This window comes from Dromiciops gliroides, chromosome 4, assembly GCF_019393635.1.
Source record: "Dromiciops gliroides isolate mDroGli1 chromosome 4, mDroGli1.pri, whole genome shotgun sequence".
In the NCBI taxonomy this organism is placed as follows: Eukaryota; Metazoa; Chordata; class Mammalia; order Microbiotheria; family Microbiotheriidae; genus Dromiciops; species Dromiciops gliroides.
The window spans coordinates 450,956,877-450,976,535 of NC_057864.1; the positions used below are offsets into that span (position 1 = coordinate 450,956,877).

Genomic DNA, 19,659 nt, shown 5'->3' on the forward strand with positions numbered 1-19,659 from the left:
ATGGTCATACCCTTGATCATGCCATAAACTACCTATGCACCACCTCCTTATCCAAGAGTTCTGAAATTCCTTACCTAAACACATTGCATTGCTTTTCCACCTCTTCCTCTGCTTTCAACCGTCCAACCCCTCAGTTTTCTCCCAGGCAGTCATGTTTGCTGCTGCCTTGGCGAACTAACATATAACTCTTCACTGTGTTCTTCTCTTGACTCCCCAGCCCCTTATCCTACCACAGATTTCGCCCTGCCAAGCCTCTCAGTACCGGATTATTACGACTAAACTGCCTCCACCCCCAGCCCCACCCCCACCCCCACCCCCGTGCCTGGAAGGGTTTCCCTCCTCCAGTCTGACTCGTGGCTGCCCTGGCTTCAATTCCCAACGAAAATCGCATATTTCACAGGAAGCTTTTTCCAATCCCTCTTAATTGGAGTACTTTCCCTCTTTTCATTTGTAGATATATGTTTGCTTGCTGTCTTCTCTGTTAGATTGTGAGTTCCTCTGTCTTTTGCTTCTCTTTGCATCTCCAGGGGTTAGGAGAGTGATTGGCAAATAGTAGTCTGTTTAATACATATTTAACGGATGTATTCGTTGATGAAGAATAAGCAACGCTGTTAGAGGCGCAGCAGGCCTTTTCCGTCATATCGCTGTGGGGGTTGACAAAAGACAGAAGTGGGCGGGGGCCGGTTAGCTCAGTTGGTTAGAGCGTGGTGCTAATAACGCCAAGGTCGCGGGTTCGATCCCCGTACGGGCCAGCTCCTTTTATAAGGGATACTCCCAGAAAGCCCATGCTAGTACTCCTCCTAGTGAACTCACACTATCAATCAATCCCCTTGGGGGTTATCACATCGCCTTCCATGCCAAAGATCCTCGGCTCGGAACTAACCCACCAACCCCAGCTAACCACTGCGACCGATTATGGCAAAGTCTTCCTGAGTCACCTGTGCCAGTAGGTGGGGCGAAAGGAATGCAACCTTTCTTCTCTCCTTTAATATTTAAAATACGTAATTTTTATCGATACCTTTCAGATCCTCAGAATTTCTTCCCGTTTCTTCCCCGGGCTCCTCCAGAAAACCATCCCATTTAACGAGCAATAGTCTTTACAGAAAAAAACAAAGACGAAAAAGGAGAAACAATAGCAAAATGATGTGAAATGGTATCATAACCACTAACCTCCGAAAATGTGCGGGTGGGGATGTCTTACATCTCTTCTTTGGGAACGTGTTCTTTATAATTTTGCAACATTCACTTCTGAATGTTTTGTTGTCGCTCCTTCCACTGACATTGTAGAAGTTCCTGTGAATACTGTTTTCTTGCCTCTGCTTACGTCATTCTGCATCAGAGTGGAAATCATCCTATGCTTCTCTGTAGTCCTTCGTGATTATTCGTTGTTTCTTACAGCACAGTCCTATTCCACCACATTCACGTACCACAATTTGTTCAGTTGTTCCTCCCAAGCAAAGACGAATCCTTGACTCGCACCGAGCCTGGAAGATGCAAGAAGTCCGGGAATCAAAGCAGAGATTCAATTCCGTCCACACATGATGTGCCCATACGTAACAAATCACGTACATTTCCGGTTCTCTCTTGCCAACGCTTCGCATGGGACCCAGAAAAAATAAGTAGGAGAGGGTCTGGGGCCATGACTGTACCTAGACTAACCGGGAATCAAGAAAGGATGTGCAGAAAGAAAATAAAGGTCCCACCGAGACTTGAACTCGGATCGCTGGATTCAGAGTCCAGAGTGCTAACCATTACACCATGGAACCACCTGAAAAGAAAAAGATACTCTTCATCCCCTTCTCATTAACATTTGGAGCATTTCGCCTTCCACCTCAGTTGTGAGGTCCCGTTTTTCAAGGATTTCTGCCTTGTTCAAAAATAAGGAACAAAGTCTACAGCTTCGAAGACTCCACCTGTAATCTTCTGTTTGACTCTCTCCGTCTCTGTCTCTCTCTCGGGATCTGTCTCTTCCCCTGTCTTCCCGCCCCGCCTCCTTTTCATTCTACAGGGGTACTGCTTATCACATCGCCTTACACGCCAAAGATCCTCGGCTCGTAACCGAGAGGAACTAACCCGTGCCAAAACGGAATCTGATGGCAAGGTTTTCTTCAGAGACAGCTTTCACTGAAAGAGAAGTGTGTTGTCTTGAACACATTTGTTCAGTTGTTCCTCTCAACCCATGGGTATTTACCTCTCATTTATTGGGGCACAGGAAGTCTCCTTACCGTGAGTAGCCTCTAACTGATCTCTAACTTACTGAAGTAAGTTGGCTGTCCTCCTTCCACAAAGTGAAGGAAACTAAACGGACAAATGCTTTGCACAGTCAGTGAAAGAAATGGGAAGAAATCCTTGACAATACAACTAGGAAATACGCAGAAACTGGATTGTCCTCCTTACTCAGCAGTCACCATCACCCTCAGGAGAACTTGGCAGCATTCGGATCCTGCCTTCCCTCCCTTTCAGTACTGGCTACATGCTTTCTCATGCCCCTTGGCTCACCTCTTGAGACAGCAGAGTTAGAATACTCCTTTCTCCTCTTTGATACTTCCACATTCTCCCATCATCTCCATCACCCAGTAACATCTCCTTCTTTGAGGGCCCTGCATTTCATATCTACTACCCAACGTCATACGGAGATCTGTTGTCTATAGAACTCCTGGTCACTTCTCTTCCTTCATCAGTGAGTTTGGGACCTGGCTTGAATTTTTTCTCTCCACTTCCACTCCTGTCCTCAAACATACATATTATTTCTCCTTCAAATACACTGAATCTACTCACTTCCCTTGACTTGCTCCTGCATCTTACTTTACCTCCACACAAAGATGGTCATACCCTTGATCATGCCATAAACTACCTATGCACCACCTCCTTATCCAAGAGTTCTGAAATTCCTTACCTAAACACATTGCATTGCTTTTCCACCTCTTCCTCTGCTTTCAACCGTCCAACCCCTCAGTTTTCTCCCAGGCAGTCATGTTTGCTGCTGCCTTGGCGAACTAACATATAACTCTTCACTGTGTTCTTCTCTTGACTCCCCAGCCCCTTATCCTACCACAGATTTCGCCCTGCCAAGCCTCTCAGTACCGGATTATTACGACTAAACTGCCTCCACCCCCAGCCCCACCCCCGTGCCTGGAAGGGTTTCCCTCCTCCAGTCTGACTCGTGGCTGCCCTGGCTTCAATTCCCAACGAAAATCGCATATTTCACAGGAAGCTTTTTCCAATCCCTCTTAATTGGAGTACTTTCCCTCTTTTCATTTGTAGATATATGTTTGCTTGCTGTCTTCTCTGTTAGATTGTGAGTTCCTCTGTCTTTTGCTTCTCTTTGCATCTCCAGGGGTTAGGAGAGTGATTGGCAAATAGTAGTCTGTTTAATACATATTTAACGGATGTATTCGTTGATGAAGAATAAGCAACGCTGTTAGAGGCGCAGCAGGCCTTTTCCGTCATATCGCTGTGGGGGTTGACAAAAGACAGAAGTGGGCGGAGGCCGGTTAGCTCAGTTGGTTAGAGCGTGGTGCTAATAACGCCAAGGTCGCGGGTTCGATCCCCGTACGGGCCAGCTCCTTTTATAAGGGATACTCCCAGAAAACCCATGCTAGTGGGCACCTCTAGTAAGCAGAGGAAAGTCACCTATAAATCTCCTACTGCCCAAGGACATATAGGGGGTCAACGAAACCAACCAACCAAAGACAAATTTGAAATGCCGGCCAGCTAACTACAAGGATGGGTAATGGCTATGCCTTCCTGAATCACCTGTTGGGGTTAAGGGAATGCTGTAGAACCCGTAGAGCGACCGACCGACCTTCTCTCCTTCAATATTTAAAATTCCACTTTTATTGATATCTTTCAGGTCCAATGTGCTCAAAGTATATACCATCTTCCTAATATGTCGTTGTGGTCTATTGGCTAATATTTTATTTACATCGCACTTTCCCCCTGGTCAATCATCCAAGGACAAAGAAAGCAAGGAGGATAGGTTCAAGACAACACATTTCTGCTTCACTGAAAGCAGTCTCTGAAGAAAACCTTGGCATCAGATTCTGTTTCAAGTTGGTGGTTTGGGGTAACTCAGGTTAGAGCAAAGAAAAGGAAATAAAGGTCAGCCCTTTAAACAATTAAATATAGTCAAGCAAAACAAGTTTACATATTGGCTGCTTCTGAAAACATATGTCCCATTAGCCTATAGTTCACTGCCTCTGTTCCAGGATGTGGGAAACAAGGCTCATGAGCAGTCTTGAGAAATCATGATTGGGCTTTGCATTGGCCATGATTCTGAAATCAGTGAAAGTTATTTTTCTTTCCATTAGTGCAGTTGTTGTACAACTTGTTCTCCTGGTTCTGCTGCTTACTCACTCTGCATCAGTTCCTACAGGTCTTTCCAAGGATTCTCTGAATTCATCCCTCTCCCCATGTCTTTCAGCACACAATTATATTCCTTTGTATTCATGTGGCACTTAACCAGCCATTCTACAATCAATGGACACCCACTTCCCTTGGATCAAGATTATTTGGAATTTTTTTAAGTGTTTCTATAAATAATTTCATACATAGTCTTACTCTGAGCAGCATGATAGTGTTACTGGGTCAGTCATTCCAAAACACTTGTAGGGAATGGCATGATAAATTCCCAGTTCCAACAATAATAAATTCATTGCTGTTAAGTCGTGTTGGATTCTTTGTGACCTTGTGGACCATACTGTCTCTGGGGTTAATCTTGGCAAAGATGCTTCAGAGAACTAAGGTAAACAGTGGCTAAGTGACTTGCCCAGGGTCACACACCGCAAGTAAGTGTCTGATGCCAGATTTGAATTCAGGTGTCCCTGACTCCAGACCAAGGGCCACCATATGCATTCATTATTTTTCCTTCCTGCACATCTGCTGGGTACTGGGGGAAAAAAGGGGGGTGGGGGGATTCCCCGGGAAAGAAAAAGTCTGTTAATGGAAGGCAGGTTCTGTCATGCCAAAGGGTGTAGGGGGAGAGTGCTCAAAGAGTCCGTGACCTGCTGAAGTGGATTTATTTGGCAAAACGAAGGACAGTTCTAGGAATCCAACAAGACTTTTTCTGGACTCTTTATGTGGAGGATGACGAGAGGAGAGTAGGCGTGAGGGGCCGGTTAGCTCAGTTGGTTAGAGCGTGGTGCTAATAACGCCAAGGTCGCGGGTTCGATCCCCGTACGGGCCAGTCCTTTTTACAAGGCACACACCCACAAATCCCACTCGCCTCCGTAGTAAAGATTTCTACCTAACAGGTAAAAAACCCCTCCTGAGCCCTTGGGATCAATGAAAGAAACCAGGAGTTTTCCTGAGTCACCTCTTCTCCATCCCCAGCTGTCGGTGGGGCGAGGGGAATACCAGAACCCACAGAGGAACCTTCTCTCCTTCAGCTTTTAAAACACCTTATAAAAATGGATACTTTTCACTTCACCAGAATTTCTTCTTCTTTCTTCCCCCAGTCCCTCCAGAAAACCGTCCCCTTTAACGAGCAAGTCTTTAAGTGTGTGTGTAAGTGTGTTTGGGGGGAGAGTAAGGGAAAGCGGGAATAAGAAGGAGAAACAATAGCAAAATCGAACAGACAACGAAAAAGTCGGAAAAGATGTGGAACACTTCATATCCGTGGACCTCCGACATTTCCACAAAATACTGCAAATCGAGATGTCTTCGTATAGCTCTTTGGGGATGGATAATTTTGCAACATTCACTTCTGAATGTTTTGTGGTTTCTCTTTCCACCGTGTAACGATTGGAATGAGCCACCTGCTGGAGACTTACTGCAGGATGCTCCGCCGTAAGGAGAAGGCGTCTGAGGACAAGGCATGCGGCTCTTTGGCGTCAGGAAGTGACGTTTGCTTGTGGGATGAAGAGGGGGCGAGGCTGGTGCTCTCACTGTCTTTCGTCAGGACTCTGGTGGAAAGGGGAGCAAAAAATGCGCTCTCCCATTAATAGATTATTAATAGAATAGGCCTTTCTCTTTCTCTTCACCAAATTCTTATTCTCCTTAATAAATGCTTAAAAGTCTAACTCTTGCTAAAGCTTATAATTTATTGGCGACGACTCATTCGATATCTTAGACAGACTAGCTGGAATTTTAGCCCCTTACAACTGACATTGTAGAAGTTCCTGTGAATACTGTTTTCTTGCCTCTGCTTACTTAACTCTTCATCAGAATGTGAAACTCATCCCTAGCTTCTCTGTAGTCCTTCGTGATTATTCCTTTCTTACAGCACGGTCATATTCCATGACACTCACCTACCAGGATTTGTTTAGTCGTTCCTTCCAACCCATAGGCATCTACCTCTCACTCATTGGAGCACAAGAAGTTTCCTTACCATGAGTAGCCCCTGACTGGTCCATCCACTGAAGCACCTTTGCTGCTCTCCTTCCACAAAGTGAAGGAAACTGAACAGACACATGCTTTGTATGGTCAGTGAAAGAAATGGGGAGAAATCCTTGACATTGCAACTAGGAAATACGCAGAAACTGGATTGTCCTCGTTGCTCAGCAGTGAACACCACCCTCAGCATTCGGAGCTTAACAAGGATTTTTCTAGTCTGTCGCCTTTAACGCTAAGCAAGAGCGCTGACTCAGTGGCAACTTCCAGCTAGCTAGCTAGCTGTTCAGGAGCTGGAGTGGCCTGGAGAACAATTCTGAGCAGTATCCTGTTGCATACCCAGCAGTCACCCCAGAAGCCTGAATAAAGAGAAACCTCAGGGCAACAAGGAGCAAAGGAGGGAGAGAAGGGGGGGAGGGGGGGCCTCACAGACTTGAGCCTGGAAAGAGACCCCACACAAACAACCTCCCCCCCCAAAAAACACCCTCTAGTCTGCCCATCCTTCGCCTTTCAGGACCCCCAACCGGGAGAGCCGGGGAGGACACCCGACCTGCCACATTGGCCTAGGCAACCAACGACTAGTCTCTTGGAGGGTACCGGAGGGACATGGCACTGTTCTGTGCAAAGGGTGCCAGGAACTCAGCGGGGTTGTCCTACTACTAGGTCTGTGCCTAAGAGAGAATGAAGAAAGAGGGAAAGAACATAGGCCTGCCTGCCACTTTTTTATGGCGGCTCTTTGTGTAGGGCCAAAGAACTGGAAAATAAAGGAGAACCCGTTGGTTGTGGAATGGCAGAACGGATTGTGATGTCGGAATGGAACGGCACTAACGTGCTGAAGGAAATGTGGTTTTCCAAGAAACCACGGAATATTAATAAGGTCTTTGACATTTTGCCGCCATTGTTGAAACCCCACCTACGAATGGATGTAGCTGTGCTAGGCCAAACTGGTGTCGTGGTTGGAGCAACCTGACTGTTTCCCTCTTGTTTAAGCACCCGATTCTCTTTTAGCTTATGTGAGTGGTTTGGGTCCGTTTTTGTTTCTGACTATCCTTAGTGACCCACGCTCTGTTAGGAGGCCAATGATGTCTCTGGGATGAAGAACAAGCAGAAGACTTGACTCTTCCCCTTTCTCTCGGCTTTAAAGCATTTCTTAAGTCTTCCTCCATTCACCCTTCCTCCCTCTTCCGCCTTGCTCTCGTCTTCTCTGGTCAGGCCTCGATCTCCAGTGTTGGGCTTCAGGTGGGTACTGTTAGCCCGATCTGTGTCTAAATGTGACTGAGGTTAAGTACAAAAGGCCACGATTGCCGCACTCTCTCTGGAGTTTCTGACCGTGGACCCACCGCCTGATTAACCACTGAGAAACTGTGCTTAGCCGAATCAATGTGATGTGCTCGCTGAGTAGAGTCTCCGTGTTCAACGTCCGGTCCCGCCAGTGTGTCAGTGGCAGAGAAGTATGCTCCCAAGAGTTATGGGGGAAACCCCTGGACTTCTTGGCTGCATACTCTTCAGCGTGGCTGTATAGCTCTCGGCACCTTTGAATAGGGTAGTGGTGCGGTCGGTCCTGTATTCGGGGCCCTCAGCGGAGCCCACAATCCAGAACCCTTGACACGATCTTCGCAGAAAGTCTTAGTCGTCTTTTGAACGCTTTCCAAAGAGGCGACGTGATAAGTGCGAACTTCCCAAGGGCCCCTGAGTCAAGCCGTGGTAAAAGTCTGCTGCAGTTGGCTGGGAAGGAGAAAACGCCTTGACGGCGGGCGGTCCTAGTTGCATTAGCGGTCTCGGTTACCTAAACCGCATCGTTTATGCTCTCCGTTGTGTCACGGTTGCGAATTACGAAGTAAAGGCATGGAAAGGCAAGAAAGGAACTGTAAGCGAAGCTCAGGAGAGGGCGAAGAGCGAGAGACGAGTGTTAGGAGTGACCCAAGGAAGTGTGGCCTTTCGGGGCTGCGCTGTGTGGGCAAGTGGGAAGGGGAAGGGGAAGGGGAAGGGGAAGGGGAGGCTGGTAGGGTTCGAGCTGTCTGTCAGCGACCTGAGGGACGTAGGGGGCTACTTGGTACAAGTCTGTGAATTGGAAGGGAAAGGACACAGAGAAGGTGTCCTGTGGGCATTGGTGGTTCAGTGGTAGAATTCTCGCCTCCCACGCGGGTGACCCGGGTTCGATTCCCGGCCAATGCAGAGCTCTTTTACGTCTCCGCGCTTTCTGCCCTCTCCACTACCCTTCTACCCGCACACCCCTCGCCTTCCACCACGAAGTTTCTCTGCTGCTCGGACTGGACTAGACACTCCAACCTGGCATCTCCGAGGCATTCCCCGCTCCACTCTCCCCTCTCCCCTCCCCCCCCCCACATACAATTTTTCACGGCCCTGTCTCTTGGTAAGCTCCAGTCTCTTTTCGACTATTGCCATGCTGTTTGCGTGCTTAAGTCTTCCACTCCATCCACGTTTACTGAGCACCTGCCGCGCCATATCCTGGAAATTGCAAGAAGTCTGGAAATCGGGGCAAAGGATCAATTCAGTTCACACAGGATAGGACGCATAGGAGATAAGTAGGAGACTAACTGGGATTCAAGAAAGGAAAAAGGTCCCACCGAGATTTGAACTCGGATCGCTGGATTCAGAGTCCAGAGTGCTAACCATTACACCATGGAACCACCTGGAAAATAGTCCTCTTGAGTCCCTTTTCATTAACATTTGGAGCATTTCACCTTCCACCTCAATCGTGAGGTCACTTTTCTCAAGGATGTCTGCCTTGTTCAAGAGTAAGGGATGCATACTCAGCTGTGTCCGAGAGCTGGGGGGAAAGAGGGAGGGGGAAAGGGTGCAACCACGGGAGGGGGAAAGGGTGAAGCCACTCCACCAGTGTAAGGAGGGGCAAAGGGGAAGAGGGGAGCGATGGTACCAGCAGCTGGGGCTTAGGAATATAAAAAGGAGGAGGTAGTATCAGGGGGCGGTCTGCGCTAACAGGAGAAAGCTTCTCCTGTCTGGTCATAGAACATTGGGGGGAGTAAGGGGTGTGTTGTAGCAACCGCATGGTTAATAACAAGGACTAAGGGCAGGGAGGGATGGTACGATGGTACCAGCGTCAGCAAAGCAAAATACATGCTTTCTATTATTAGCAACGGAATAAAACATGAACAGAATGATGTGACAACAACAGAGACTGGGGGCTGGGGACTTTCCAGACCCCATCCTCAGAATCTGAACTGACTCAAGTACACCTATCACACACAGGTCCAATATGCCGGACTCTCCTACTTAACCCCTCTTCCACTCCTTGGCGTCGAAGCACTATTTGGCTCGGAAGTTTTTTGAGAAAGGCCCCCAGATCCGTAGTTCTCACACCCTTTTCTGCCTCTTTGAGCTGACTTGCGGATTTCTCCCACCAGCTGCTGCTCTCTGCCAGACAACCGGATCTCAGCAAATCAGCGGCTTGAGCATTTTGTCTTGCTTACTAGCTTAGGACCTTACACGTGATATTGTAGACTTTTCCTAGGCGTTTTCTAGATTGCATTGTATTCCTGGGACAGAGAGGACAAGAAACGTGTGTGCACGCGTGTGTTTTCGTGTGCTTTGGAGCTATGTGTGCACCAAACTGATTCTTGGTCCCCATTTCTTGGTCCTCGTCCCTGCACCCCCAACCCTGCACTCCCCTTTTCCAGTTTCTATGTAGCATCTGGGAGAGTCACCGTTTCTTCCTGGGGCAGGCGCTCATTTCAGCTTACCTGCGCTGAAACACTCACGCTGGTGAAATTGATGACCCTTTCTCACCAAAAAAAAAAAAAAAAAAGAGTTGTCACTCAGGCCTGAGGAAGAAAACAGTTAAAAGCCTGGATTATGGAAACAAAAAGCAGAGAAATGGACACAGCAAAGGACGTTACCCTGTCAGCTGTTTCCATAATTTAAATTCCTAGAGCCTCCATATTAAGTGTGAATATAACCACAAGGCTTGCGTCTCCCCCTTAGCAAAATAACTCCTTTTTTAGAATGAAAGAAAGCATATAAATGTCGTTTAGTCGTAGTTATACCCACTGGTTACACCCTCTAAGACAAGTTTATAGATAAACTTAGCCGGGCCCCAAAGCATCAGTTAAACCTAAAGCCACGTAGGCCTAAATTTGGTTGAGATAAGCTTAGTACCCCAAGGTACCGCCCGACTTTGCCGCGTGTGTGTATGTGACCCAGATAATACTCCTTCCCCTTTCCTTACACTTCTAAAAGTTGTATTTAAAAAAAAAAACACCTTGCTTGGTTTTGCTCACCTGTCAGCCAACTTAGGCAAAAGCAGATCGGTCAGCACAGGAGCAAATCTTCCCTGGGGGTGGGGGTGGGGGTGGGGGGATGAGGGAGCTGGAGAGAAGGTGGCGCGGCTTTGCCTGCAGTTTTACGGGATATTCCTTTTCCCCTTTAAGTGCAGAGGGCTCTGAGTAGTCTTGCCTAAATCTGGCCGTAGGCATTTACATGCCTTGTTACAATAAACATCGTGTGTTGAGTATTAATCGCGACTGGATCTGAATCACTTGCGGCACCGGCTCCACACGTTGTACAAAGAACCACTTTAAAACAATACGAAAAGAGCCAGACTGGAAAGAGTGAATGAACGGACCTTTAAGAAAAGGAGCAGGTGCATTGGCCGGGAATCGAACCCGGGTCTCCCGCGTGGGAGGCGAGAATTCTACCACTGAACCACCAATGCCCCCGTCTCATTCTCTCTCCTCTTAGCTTTCTTTGCTCTTGCCCGAGACTTGGTTTGAGGCACAGACTGGGTATGAGGCACGCATACACATATAAGCATATATGTTTGTGTGTTTGTGTGTGTGTGTGTGTGTGTGTACGCACATCTGTATGTGTGGGTATCATTATCTCTAGCTTTGTGGGTGAAGTGTTTGACCTCTGCTTTCCCCTTGAAGGCTGATATTCATACACATGAAGCCTAATATATATTTATTTGTAGATGTGCACTTATATACATGTGTAATACAATACGTACATACGTTATTGGCCTAGAGTACCAAATCAATGGGAGCCGATAAGATGATAGAAAGAAAATGCTGAAGGACCACTAGATCTATGCAAAGAAAGCTAAGAGGAGAGAGAATGAGATGCGCATAGGTTTGAAGGCATCAAGGACCTTAGAGGTTTGTTTGCTGGTGCGATCGGTGCAGCCGTTGTGCAGCTCAGGGACCGGAGGCCTAGAAGATTTAGGTGATTTTGTGATACTCTATATCCTTGATTGGGAGGCGAGCCCCGAAAGATAAAGGAATAGAAGTCGAGGAAGAAAAGGAGCTGTGGGGGGCATTGGTGGTTCAGTGGTAGAATTCTCGCCTCCCACGCGGGAGACCCGGGTTCGATTCCCGGCCAATGCACCTGCTCCTTTTCTTAAAGGTCCGTTCATTCACTCTTTCCAGTCTGGCTCTTTTCGTATTGTTTTAAAGTGGTTCTTTGTACAACGTGTGGAGCCGGTGCCGCAAGTGATTCAGATCCAGTCGCGATTAATACTCAACACACGATGTTTATTGTAACAAGGCATGTAAATGCCTACGGCCAGATTTAGGCAAGACTACTCAGAGCCCTCTGCACTTAAAGGGGAAAAGGAATATCCCGTAAAACTGCAGGCAAAGCCGCGCCACCTTCTCTCCAGCTCCCTCATCCCCCCACCCCCACCCCCACCCCCAGGGAAGATTTGCTCCTGTGCTGACCGATCTGCTTTTGCCTAAGTTGGCTGACAGGTGAGCAAAACCAAGCAAGGTGTTTTTTTTTTTAAATACAACTTTTAGAAGTGTAAGGAAAGGGGAAGGAGTATTATCTGGGTCACATACACACACGCGGCAAAGTCGGGCGGTACCTTGGGGTACTAAGCTTATCTCAACCAAATTTAGGCCTACGTGGCTTTAGGTTTAACTGATGCTTTGGGGCCCGGCTAAGTTTATCTATAAACTTGTCTTAGAGGGTGTAACCAGTGGGTATAACTACGACTAAACGACATTTATATGCTTTCTTTCATTCTAAAAAAGGAGTTATTTTGCTAAGGGGGAGACGCAAGCCTTGTGGTTATATTCACACTTAATATGGAGGCTCTAGGAATTTAAATTATGGAAACAGCTGACAGGGTAACGTCCTTTGCTGTGTCCATTTCTCTGCTTTTTGTTTCCATAATCCAGGCTTTTAACTGTTTTCTTCCTCAGGCCTGAGTGACAACTCTTTTTTTTTTTTTTTTTTTGGTGAGAAAGGGTCATCAATTTCACCAGCGTGAGTGTTTCAGCGCAGGTAAGCTGAAATGAGCGCCTGCCCCAGGAAGAAACGGTGACTCTCCCAGATGCTACATAGAAACTGGAAAAGGGGAGTGCAGGGTTGGGGGTGCAGGGACGAGGACCAAGAAATGGGGACCAAGAATCAGTTTGGTGCACACATAGCTCCAAAGCACACGAAAACACACGCGTGCACACACGTTTCTTGTCCTCTCTGTCCCAGGAATACAATGCAATCTAGAAAACGCCTAGGAAAAGTCTACAATATCACGTGTAAGGTCCTAAGCTAGTAAGCAAGACAAAATGCTCAAGCCGCTGATTTGCTGAGATCCGGTTGTCTGGCAGAGAGCAGCAGCTGGTGGGAGAAATCCGCAAGTCAGCTCAAAGAGGCAGAAAAGGGTGTGAGAACTACGGATCTGGGGGCCTTTCTCAAAAAACTTCCGAGCCAAATAGTGCTTCGACGCCAAGGAGTGGAAGAGGGGTTAAGTAGGAGAGTCCGGCATATTGGACCTGTGTGTGATAGGTGTACTTGAGTCAGTTCAGATTCTGAGGATGGGGTCTGGAAAGTCCCCAGCCCCCAGTCTCTGTTGTTGTCACATCATTCTGTTCATGTTTTATTCCGTTGCTAATAATAGAAAGCATGTATTTTGCTTTGCTGACGCTGGTACCATCGTACCATCCCTCCCTGCCCTTAGTCCTTGTTATTAACCATGCGGTTGCTACAACACACCCCTTACTCCCCCCAATGTTCTATGACCAGACAGGAGAAGCTTTCTCCTGTTAGCGCAGACCGCCCCCTGATACTACCTCCTCCTTTTTATATTCCTAAGCCCCAGCTGCTGGTACCATCGCTCCCCTCTTCCCCTTTGCCCCTCCTTACACTGGTGGAGTGGCTTCACCCTTTCCCCCTCCCGTGGTTGCACCCTTTCCCCCTCCCTCTTTCCCCCCAGCTCTCGGACACAGCTGAGTATGCATCCCTTACTCTTGAACAAGGCAGACATCCTTGAGAAAAGTGACCTCACGATTGAGGTGGAAGGTGAAATGCTCCAAATGTTAATGAAAAGGGACTCAAGAGGACTATTTTCCAGGTGGTTCCATGGTGTAATGGTTAGCACTCTGGACTCTGAATCCAGCGATCCGAGTTCAAATCTCGGTGGGACCTTTTTCCTTTCTTGAATCCCAGTTAGTCTCCTACTTATCTCCTATGCGTCCTATCCTGTGTGAACTGAATTGATCCTTTGCCCCGATTTCCAGACTTCTTGCAATTTCCAGGATATGGCGCGGCAGGTGCTCAGTAAACGTGGATGGAGTGGAAGACTTAAGCACGCAAACAGCATGGCAATAGTCGAAAAGAGACTGGAGCTTACCAAGAGACAGGGCCGTGAAAAATTGTATGTGGGGGGGGGGAGGGGAGAGGGGAGAGTGGAGCGGGGAATGCCTCGGAGATGCCAGGTTGGAGTGTCTAGTCCAGTCCGAGCAGCAGAGAAACTTCGTGGTGGAAGGCGAGGGGTGTGCGGGTAGAAGGGTAGTGGAGAGGGCAGAAAGCGCGGAGACGTAAAAGAGCTCTGCATTGGCCGGGAATCGAACCCGGGTCACCCGCGTGGGAGGCGAGAATTCTACCACTGAACCACCAATGCCCACAGGACACCTTCTCTGTGTCCTTTCCCTTCCAATTCACAGACTTGTACCAAGTAGCCCCCTACGTCCCTCAGGTCGCTGACAGACAGCTCGAACCCTACCAGCCTCCCCTTCCCCTTCCCCTTCCCCTTCCCCTTCCCACTTGCCCACACAGCGCAGCCCCGAAAGGCCACACTTCCTTGGGTCACTCCTAACACTCGTCTCTCGCTCTTCGCCCTCTCCTGAGCTTCGCTTACAGTTCCTTTCTTGCCTTTCCATGCCTTTACTTCGTAATTCGCAACCGTGACACAACGGAGAGCATAAACGATGCGGTTTAGGTAACCGAGACCGCTAATGCAACTAGGACCGCCCGCCGTCAAGGCGTTTTCTCCTTCCCAGCCAACTGCAGCAGACTTTTACCACGGCTTGACTCAGGGGCCCTTGGGAAGTTCGCACTTATCACGTCGCCTCTTTGGAAAGCGTTCAAAAGACGACTAAGACTTTCTGCGAAGATCGTGTCAAGGGTTCTGGATTGTGGGCTCCGCTGAGGGCCCCGAATACAGGACCGACCGCACCACTACCCTATTCAAAGGTGCCGAGAGCTATACAGCCACGCTGAAGAGTATGCAGCCAAGAAGTCCAGGGGTTTCCCCCATAACTCTTGGGAGCATACTTCTCTGCCACTGACACACTGGCGGGACCGGACGTTGAACACGGAGACTCTACTCAGCGAGCACATCACATTGATTCGGCTAAGCACAGTTTCTCAGTGGTTAATCAGGCGGTGGGTCCACGGTCAGAAACTCCAGAGAGAGTGCGGCAATCGTGGCCTTTTGTACTTAACCTCAGTCACATTTAGACACAGATCGGGCTAACAGTACCCACCTGAAGCCCAACACTGGAGATCGAGGCCTGACCAGAGAAGACGAGAGCAAGGCGGAAGAGGGAGGAAGGGTGAATGGAGGAAGACTTAAGAAATGCTTTAAAGCCGAGAGAAAGGGGAAGAGTCAAGTCTTCTGCTTGTTCTTCATCCCAGAGACATCATTGGCCTCCTAACAGAGCGTGGGTCACTAAGGATAGTCAGAAACAAAAACGGACCCAAACCACTCACATAAGCTAAAAGAGAATCGGGTGCTTAAACAAGAGGGAAACAGTCAGGTTGCTCCAACCACGACACCAGTTTGGCCTAGCACAGCTACATCCATTCGTAGGTGGGGTTTCAACAATGGCGGCAAAATGTCAAAGACCTTATTAATATTCCGTGGTTTCTTGGAAAACCACATTTCCTTCAGCACGTTAGTGCCGTTCCATTCCGACATCACAATCCGTTCTGCCATTCCACAACCAACGGGTTCTCCTTTATTTTCCAGTTCTTTGGCCCTACACAAAGAGCCGCCATAAAAAAGTGGCAGGCAGGCCTATGTTCTTTCCCTCTTTCTTCATTCTCTCTTAGGCACAGACCTAGTAGTAGGACAACCCCGCTGAGTTCCTGGCACCCTTTGCACAGAACAGTGCCATGTCCCTCCGGTACCCTCCAAGAGACTAGTCGTTGGTTGCCTAGGCCAATGTGGCAGGTCGGGTGTCCTCCCCGGCTCTCCCGGTTGGGGGTCCTGAAAGGCGAAGGATGGGCAGACTAGAGGGTGTTTTTTTGGGGGGGGAGGTTGTTTGTGTGGGGTCTCTTTCCAGGCTCAAGTCTGTGAGGCCCCCCCTCCCCCCCTTCTCTCCCTCCTTTGCTCCTTGTTGCCCTGAGGTTTCTCTTTATTCAGGCTTCTGGGGTGACTGCTGGGTATGCAACAGGATACTGCTCAGAATTGTTCTCCAGGCCACTCCAGCTCCTGAACAGCTAGCTAGCTAGCTGGAAGTTGCCACTGAGTCAGCGCTCTTGCTTAGCGTTAAAGGCGACAGACTAGAAAAATCCTTGTTAAGCTCCGAATGCTGAGGGTGGTGTTCACTGCTGAGCAACGAGGACAATCCAGTTTCTGCGTATTTCCTAGTTGCAATGTCAAGGATTTCTCCCCATTTCTTTCACTGACCATACAAAGCATGTGTCTGTTCAGTTTCCTTCACTTTGTGGAAGGAGAGCAGCAAAGGTGCTTCAGTGGATGGACCAGTCAGGGGCTACTCATGGTAAGGAAACTTCTTGTGCTCCAATGAGTGAGAGGTAGATGCCTATGGGTTGGAAGGAACGACTAAACAAATCCTGGTAGGTGAGTGTCATGGAATATGACCGTGCTGTAAGAAAGGAATAATCACGAAGGACTACAGAGAAGCTAGGGATGAGTTTCACATTCTGATGAAGAGTTAAGTAAGCAGAGGCAAGAAAACAGTATTCACAGGAACTTCTACAATGTCAGTTGTAAGGGGCTAAAATTCCAGCTAGTCTGTCTAAGATATCGAATGAGTCGTCGCCAATAAATTATAAGCTTTAGCAAGAGTTAGACTTTTAAGCATTTATTAAGGAGAATAAGAATTTGGTGAAGAGAAAGAGAAAGGCCTATTCTATTAATAATCTATTAATGGGAGAGCGCATTTTTTGCTCCCCTTTCCACCAGAGTCCTGACGAAAGACAGTGAGAGCACCAGCCTCGCCCCCTCTTCATCCCACAAGCAAACGTCACTTCCTGACGCCAAAGAGCCGCATGCCTTGTCCTCAGACGCCTTCTCCTTACGGCGGAGCATCCTGCAGTAAGTCTCCAGCAGGTGGCTCATTCCAATCGTTACACGGTGGAAAGAGAAACCACAAAACATTCAGAAGTGAATGTTGCAAAATTATCCATCCCCAAAGAGCTATACGAAGACATCTCGATTTGCAGTATTTTGTGGAAATGTCGGAGGTCCACGGATATGAAGTGTTCCACATCTTTTCCGACTTTTTCGTTGTCTGTTCGATTTTGCTATTGTTTCTCCTTCTTATTCCCGCTTTCCCTTACTCTCCCCCCAAACACACTTACACACACACTTAAAGACTTGCTCGTTAAAGGGGACGGTTTTCTGGAGGGACTGGGGGAAGAAAGAAGAAGAAATTCTGGTGAAGTGAAAAGTATCCATTTTTATAAGGTGTTTTAAAAGCTGAAGGAGAGAAGGTTCCTCTGTGGGTTCTGGTATTCCCCTCGCCCCACCGACAGCTGGGGATGGAGAAGAGGTGACTCAGGAAAACTCCTGGTTTCTTTCATTGATCCCAAGGGCTCAGGAGGGGTTTTTTACCTGTTAGGTAGAAATCTTTACTACGGAGGCGAGTGGGATTTGTGGGTGTGTGCCTTGTAAAAAGGACTGGCCCGTACGGGGATCGAACCCGCGACCTTGGCGTTATTAGCACCACGCTCTAACCAACTGAGCTAACCGGCCCCTCACGCCTACTCTCCTCTCGTCATCCTCCACATAAAGAGTCCAGAAAAAGTCTTGTTGGATTCCTAGAACTGTCCTTCGTTTTGCCAAATAAATCCACTTCAGCAGGTCACGGACTCTTTGAGCACTCTCCCCCTACACCCTTTGGCATGACAGAACCTGCCTTCCATTAACAGACTTTTTCTTTCCCGGGGAATCCCCCCACCCCCCTTTTTTCCCCCAGTACCCAGCAGATGTGCAGGAAGGAAAAATAATGAATGCATATGGTGGCCCTTGGTCTGGAGTCAGGGACACCTGAATTCAAATCTGGCATCAGACACTTACTTGCGGTGTGTGACCCTGGGCAAGTCACTTAGCCACTGTTTACCTTAGTTCTCTGAAGCATCTTTGCCAAGATTAACCCCAGAGACAGTATGGTCCACAAGGTCACAAAGAATCCAACACGACTTAACAGCAATGAATTTATTATTGTTGGAACTGGGAATTTATCATGCCATTCCCTACAAGTGTTTTGGAATGACTGACCCAGTAACACTATCATGCTGCTCAGAGTAAGACTATGTATGAAATTATTTATAGAAACACTTAAAAAAATTCCAAATAATCTTGATCCAAGGGAAGTGGGTGTCCATTGATTGTAGAATGGCTGGTTAAGTGCCACATGAATACAAAGGAATATAATTGTGTGCTGAAAGACATGGGGAGAGGGATGAATTCAGAGAATCCTTGGAAAGACCTGTAGGAACTGATGCAGAGTGAGTAAGCAGCAGAACCAGGAGAACAAGTTGTACAACAACTGCACTAATGGAAAGAAAAATAACTTTCACTGATTTCAGAATCATGGCCAATGCAAAGCCCAATCATGATTTCTCAAGACTGCTCATGAGCCTTGTTTCCCACATCCTGGAACAGAGGCAGTGAACTATAGGCTAATGGGACATATGTTTTCAGAAGCAGCCAATATGTAAACTTGTTTTGCTTGACTATATTTAATTGTTTAAAGGGCTGACCTTTATTTCCTTTTCTTTGCTCTAACCTGAGTTACCCCAAACCACCAACTTGAAACAGAATCTGATGCCAAGGTTTTCTTCAGAGACTGCTTTCAGTGAAGCAGAAATGTGTTGTCTTGAACCTATCCTCCTTGCTTTCTTTGTCCTTGGATGATTGACCAGGGGGAAAGTGCGATGTAAATAAAATATTAGCCAATAGACCACAACGACATATTAGGAAGATGGTATATACTTTGAGCACATTGGACCTGAAAGATATCAATAAAAGTGGAATTTTAAATATTGAAGGAGAGAAGGTCGGTCGGTCGCTCTACGGGTTCTACAGCATTCCCTTAACCCCAACAGGTGATTCAGGAAGGCATAGCCATTACCCATCCTTGTAGTTAGCTGGCCGGCATTTCAAATTTGTCTTTGGTTGGTTGGTTTCGTTGACCCCCTATATGTCCTTGGGCAGTAGGAGATTTATAGGTGACTTTCCTCTGCTTACTAGAGGTGCCCACTAGCATGGGTTTTCTGGGAGTATCCCTTATAAAAGGAGCTGGCCCGTACGGGGATCGAACCCGCGACCTTGGCGTTATTAGCACCACGCTCTAACCAACTGAGCTAACCGGCCTCCGCCCACTTCTGTCTTTTGTCAACCCCCACAGCGATATGACGGAAAAGGCCTGCTGCGCCTCTAACAGCGTTGCTTATTCTTCATCAACGAATACATCCGTTAAATATGTATTAAACAGACTACTATTTGCCAATCACTCTCCTAACCCCTGGAGATGCAAAGAGAAGCAAAAGACAGAGGAACTCACAATCTAACAGAGAAGACAGCAAGCAAACATATATCTACAAATGAAAAGAGGGAAAGTACTCCAATTAAGAGGGATTGGAAAAAGCTTCCTGTGAAATATGCGATTTTCGTTGGGAATTGAAGCCAGGGCAGCCACGAGTCAGACTGGAGGAGGGAAACCCTTCCAGGCACGGGGGTGGGGCTGGGGGTGGAGGCAGTTTAGTCGTAATAATCCGGTACTGAGAGGCTTGGCAGGGCGAAATCTGTGGTAGGATAAGGGGCTGGGGAGTCAAGAGAAGAACACAGTGAAGAGTTATATGTTAGTTCGCCAA

At 47.7% G+C, this 19,659-nt stretch overlaps 12 non-coding genes across 12 annotated transcripts; 6 read left to right on the forward strand and 6 right to left on the reverse strand.

The window, feature by feature from the left end:
* The first annotated feature begins 678 nt into the window (after positions 1 to 678).
* Positions 679 to 752, forward strand: TRNAI-AAU. Its single transcript has one exon. It is a non-coding gene; the product is annotated as a tRNA-Ile (tRNA).
* Positions 753 to 1,694: 942 nt separating this feature from the next.
* On the reverse strand, positions 1,695 to 1,766 carry TRNAQ-CUG. Its single transcript has one exon. It is a non-coding gene; the product is annotated as a tRNA-Gln (tRNA).
* Positions 1,767 to 3,488: 1,722 nt separating this feature from the next.
* Positions 3,489 to 3,562, forward strand: TRNAI-AAU. Its single transcript has one exon. It is a non-coding gene; the product is annotated as a tRNA-Ile (tRNA).
* A 1,549-nt stretch (positions 3,563 to 5,111) lies between these two features.
* TRNAI-AAU lies at positions 5,112 to 5,185 on the forward strand. The gene has a single exon. It is a non-coding gene; the product is annotated as a tRNA-Ile (tRNA).
* A 3,249-nt stretch (positions 5,186 to 8,434) lies between these two features.
* TRNAG-CCC lies at positions 8,435 to 8,505 on the forward strand. The gene has a single exon. It is a non-coding gene; the product is annotated as a tRNA-Gly (tRNA).
* Positions 8,506 to 8,909: 404 nt separating this feature from the next.
* On the reverse strand, positions 8,910 to 8,981 carry TRNAQ-CUG. The gene has a single exon. It is a non-coding gene; the product is annotated as a tRNA-Gln (tRNA).
* Positions 8,982 to 10,952: 1,971 nt separating this feature from the next.
* On the reverse strand, positions 10,953 to 11,023 carry TRNAG-CCC. The gene has a single exon. It is a non-coding gene; the product is annotated as a tRNA-Gly (tRNA).
* Positions 11,024 to 11,622: 599 nt separating this feature from the next.
* Positions 11,623 to 11,693, forward strand: TRNAG-CCC. The gene has a single exon. It is a non-coding gene; the product is annotated as a tRNA-Gly (tRNA).
* Positions 11,694 to 13,665: 1,972 nt separating this feature from the next.
* Positions 13,666 to 13,737, forward strand: TRNAQ-CUG. The gene has a single exon. It is a non-coding gene; the product is annotated as a tRNA-Gln (tRNA).
* Positions 13,738 to 14,141: 404 nt separating this feature from the next.
* On the reverse strand, positions 14,142 to 14,212 carry TRNAG-CCC. The gene has a single exon. It is a non-coding gene; the product is annotated as a tRNA-Gly (tRNA).
* A 3,250-nt stretch (positions 14,213 to 17,462) lies between these two features.
* TRNAI-AAU lies at positions 17,463 to 17,536 on the reverse strand. Its single transcript has one exon. It is a non-coding gene; the product is annotated as a tRNA-Ile (tRNA).
* Positions 17,537 to 19,085: 1,549 nt separating this feature from the next.
* On the reverse strand, positions 19,086 to 19,159 carry TRNAI-AAU. Its single transcript has one exon. It is a non-coding gene; the product is annotated as a tRNA-Ile (tRNA).
* Between the last annotated feature and the right edge of the window lie 500 nt (positions 19,160 to 19,659).